The 5000-nt window shown below is 39.6% G+C and overlaps 1 protein-coding gene across 1 annotated transcript in view; it reads left to right on the top strand.

Annotated features, from left to right (window-relative positions):
- st18 (ST18 C2H2C-type zinc finger transcription factor) overlaps positions 1 to 5000 on the top strand; it is a 39052-nt gene that overhangs the window by 274 nt on the left and 33778 nt on the right. The window lies entirely within an intron of this gene.

Raw genomic sequence — 5000 nt, 5'->3', positions numbered from 1 at the left:
CATTTTGAAAGTTGCGCAAAGCAGCATGTAGATTTTGTTTGTCCATCTTGTTGTTATGTTTACACATAAATATAAATATACTCAACATAATGCTATAATTTAACTGTATTTTCCTTCAACTAAATGAGCACTAAGTGAAATGTTGCGTCTGAAATATATATTGGTTTATTGCTGTTTGGCTGTGTGGGTTGCTTGCTTGAATACTCGCTGCTCTTGTCACAGATGCTGTTCGTAAAAAGAGTTCAGCTTCTCTCCAGGTTTTAGACAGTAAGAGAGGAGATTATATGGCTCAAACTGTTTTTTTAAGAAGCATGACCTATTTTCGATCACCCAGATAACATTAGATGCCGTCTACCTAAATTAAAGCCGCTGGCGTTTATGGAGAATATAAGCTTGTCTTAGAGCAACACATGTTAGCATTGTGTATGTGCACAAAGCATAGACAGGTTGTGCCAGGCTTGGATTGTGACAGCTGTACACACACAACTATCAATCCTTTATTCATTCAAACTTTGATTCAGTTTCCCTGGGAAGAGACGATCTCTTTAAATCTGTTTATTTGTCTGTTGCTCGTTCAGGTTATTTCTTTGTCATTGAGCGTGCTTTCTGGATCCTACTTGTTTGTGATACGTTCACTTTTATTATGAGTATAATAAGTAAAATGCATACTGTCATTTAAACCGGGTTGTGATTTTTCTTCTGTCTTAATAGACACACTTTCAAACATTTTAATTAAGTATTGGGGCTTGTTGAAAAACAAAAGTTTTTAAAAGTTCAGAATTAATTATTGCTGTCTTTGTACAGCTGAAGCTTAACTTCACTAATGGTTGGGCATAACTTAACATCACCATAAAGGAAATTATAATTTGTGTAATTTTCACAAATGTATTGCAAAATGGTCATTTTAAAACTTCTCAGAAATCCTAGCAAGTTCTTGCTCATGATATCTTAAATAGAACAATAACAGCAAAAAAAAAGAGTAGAATTTTACTCTCAGCTCCAAAGTATCTGTATCTGACATCTAACAAAAATATGTCTCACGTAGACATATTTAAATAAGCAACTAAATTCACCGCTCTGTGTGGGTGAAGCTCAGTGTATATACTGTACTGGCCAAGTCCTCCTTTAATCTAGTTGATAAACCGCAGAAAAGAGATGGAGACAGGTGGATATGGACAGCACCCTGAAAACCATTACTCTTGGGGAGGGGTTAAGGAGGACTAGGGGAATATAACGGCATAATAGGCCTACATATGAAGAAAATAGCCCATAGTGTAAATAGCCATAATTGCCAATGTGTGTGTGTGTGTGGGGGGGGGGGGGGGGAGGGTGGTAGTCTCCTGGGTATATACATTCAAACAGCAACTATAAAGCCCTGTGAGCATATAAGCAGACGTTTAATGGCTTTGAAAAAGGACGCAGGGCCGGTGGGGCATTAGGCATTCTTTTGAAGCTCTCGTAATTCCACACAAGCAACAGGGAGATGACAGAATTATACGGCATTGTGCTAATGAGCAAACAGGCATCTTTCCCCCTTTTTCCTATAGCTGTCCCCCACTCCCACTCGCAATTTTTATTTAAACGTGCTAAGGTGTTTTATCCTGCTGAAATATACAGTGCAGCTGGCTGTGATGTTTCCTTGTCTTTCCATTCGCTTGTTAGGCCCAGGAACTGTCCATGGTACTTTTGCATAGTATCCCTGGTGTGGTTCAAGACGGAGGGCTTTTTAATACCCGGAGGTTACTTGTTTAAATACACAAATATTAGGTGATCTCAAGCGAAAAACACTATGTTTGAACAGGGCAGTGACAATGTTCACTTTTCTTTGCCCTTGGTTGTCTATATTTATATATATATAAACTTAGCCTTGTCAAAAGTCTGGTGCAGTACTCAAAGAGAATAGACAGAGCCTTGCATCATGTGTTCAGCATTCTGGTTGTAAATATGTTAAAAGATGTAGAAGTCAACTTGAGACAATTGAGCTTCAGGGAATCACAGAGCTTAGGGAGAAAAAAAAAGGAAATATGTACACTGATATTTGTAGTGTTGATTTGCCAATGCGTGTAGTGTACATGCTTACATTTTTATTCTCTTTATGCAAACTTCACCCCAGTTAATCCAGGAAAATGAATTATGTGGATTTAATTCAACAAGGTTTCAGAAATGTTCCATCTGCTGCTGAGCAGCTGGTGAAGGGATAAATGCAATTAATTACTTAACTTTTGAACAGTAGTCCAGAAAGCACTGCTGATAGAGTGTGATTGGAAAATGGTTTTGTAAATTATGATTCAACAGCACATCTACTTCATTTAGTTCAAAAACACAGACGCAGACACACACTGCTAACCACTTTAACTCTTTTAACTTTTTTGTTTTTATTTTGTTTTTATTTTTGTTACATTTTGTGGGGCAGAACTCATGTGTCATGAGTGCGATTTACCTTGTAATGGTCATCAGTTTCATTATGGATAGTGATAGAGTGCCAGGTAAAGCCCTTCTTAATGTTACCCATAAATTGGAGACGGCAAACTTTGTCTATTATTTCTGAAGCTGAAGGGTGAGATGGCCAGTTTCCATGTAGACCACCTGTCCTATCTTGGAATGAGTTGGATCAGATCATCTTCAGTAGACATTTGATCTGCTGGAGATAGTCTGCTTCTTACCCCGAAAATAACATTTTCATACCCTTGGCCTTGCCATGGAGGTAGACAACTCTGCAAACCTTGTCCTTTTTCACATTTAATTTGACATTTTTTTATGTCACAGATATCACTTCACTATGAAATGGTTCAGAGGAAGAAAGGTGACACCTTGATAGCATCAGAAAATAAAAAACGAAAGTGTCACATCTAAACGCGGCCACCATCAAATCAGATTCAGAAACAGATAACCCTTACTGCAAACAAGAGATCAATACAAATAAAATTAAAATAAAAAGAAGTTACTCGATATAAGTTTTATTTGCCTGAGATCAAGAGGCAAGCAGCCATGTTTCTAATTAAAATTACATGGGCTTTGTCCACACTATTTTTCCCCTGAATCTATTTGAGCATTTACCTTGATTGTAATGTTACCTCATTGGCTGCGGTTTTGTTTGTTGGCCTAACTATAAAGGATCTGCCTGTACCCTTGTGGGCTGGGAAGAATTAGGATTTATGAATTTATTTCCTCTGTTGTATTGTTTAAACAGCTTTGGTTTAGTTTTGATCCCTTCCTCTTGCCTTTGAGGCTGTTCCACGGTGTCAGCTGTTGACTGATAGTAAGAGAACTGCCTCACAGTGTGAATGAAAGAAAAGTAGCGGTTGGTAAACACTGATAAGGGATAAATAGAAAGCGGTCAGGCAGAGATAGTTCTGTGGGAGCCCAGATTGTGTGCGGTCTGCTAAAATGAGATTCTGTGCCTGTCCTTTTTATTCTTCTCCCCCCCAACCCCCCCACCACCCCACACCACCATCCACCCCCCCACCCCCCCTCCCTGGATTGCGTTTGTCTGGAAAATCTCCAGTGACCTCGCTCGGCAAGTCCCAGGCTGTGGTATTCTTTGTGTGTGTGTGTGTGTGTATGTGTGTGTGTGTGTGTATGTGTATGTGTGTGTGTGTGTGTGTGTGTGTGTGTGTGTTGTTTTGTTTTCTAACAAGGGTCAAGTTGGCCAGTAGACATGTCCCTGATGCATATGGACAGCTGTCACTGCTGCAAGTGCTTACAATAATTCATTTTTCATGGAATTACAGGACTCTTACCACAAATCCAACATCAGGGACCAGTGACAAGAAGCATAACTGTGTTCAGCATTATCTTAAAATGTTCAGCTTTTGTGCTCTGTAGTTGCTGCTATCCCATGACTATGCTTCGATCTCATTCTTTTCTCTGAATTTATTTCATTCATTATTCATTGATTTTTTTTAAGCAATACACATTTGGACGATGGGAGTTACTCTGAAAACTTTGAAGAAAACTATGCTCTCCATGTGAAGTCATTGGTTTATTTAATTAGTTGTCCTTCATAAACAAGACAGCGTGATCAACACTTATATTTTTCACAGCTGCCCACACAGTTGCGTCATCTGAGAATGCATCTCTTTATTCACCCTTCCAGTTTGCCCATATGATCCATAATTCAAACATCCACATCCTTTCACTGAACAGCGTGTAAACATCCACATATCATACAAGTATGTATGTATGTATGAGAGGATGTATGTACTGTACGTATGTATGATGTATGTGAGTGCGTATGTAATTTTTTATTTCATATAAGACATCCGTCTATCCATCCATCATAAGTCAATATAGTGTCAGTCCATCAAGTTACTGTCATTCCTCAACCATTCACACGTCATTCTCTCCATGTGCCCATCTGCTATCTGTATTTGCTATCTATATCTGCTATCTACTCCCCTTAGCTTGCTTCCTGTGGCTCTACAGTATCACACAATTGTGTGTGTTTTCCTTTAGTTGATCACGTCAACCATCTTCTCCATTTGCCTCACATGTCTGACAATGCACACATTAGTTTGAAACAACTGTATTTTGCTGAGGTCCTGACATGTGTGAATCTGTTAGTGCTTAGCCAATGATTTGCCCCCGTGGGGATTTTGCATACATCTTTTATATGATATTATAAAAGACCTCCAGAGGTCTTACCTTGAGGGTCACCATGTGGTATATTTACACCGAAAAAAAAAAAAAAAGAAATCAGCCCATTGTGCCTCAGCTGCTAATGAGATTGGTCGTTAAGCGAATGACACAAAGGCTAGAGAGAGGAGAGGAGAGAGAAAAAAAAAACGAGAGAGCCAAGCGCAGCTCGGCGGAGTATCACAGTGTCCCCCCGCACACCACTCGATATACGACAGCCACACACTGGACTAACCTATCCCATCTCCATTCTACCCTGCCTCTGCTCTGCGCCTCCTTCATGTCACTATGAAAGGGAAAACAAAGGCTAAGAGGGAAATGGTAAGTCAGGCGCGCGCAACCCTGCCCTATGGAGACGCCAATGG

Source organism: Sardina pilchardus, chromosome 2, assembly GCF_963854185.1.
Source record: "Sardina pilchardus chromosome 2, fSarPil1.1, whole genome shotgun sequence".
NCBI lineage: Eukaryota > Metazoa > Chordata > Actinopteri > Clupeiformes > Clupeidae > Sardina > Sardina pilchardus.
The sequence above is the reverse complement of the archived record's forward strand: the minus strand, read 5'-3'. Positions and strand labels throughout refer to the sequence as shown.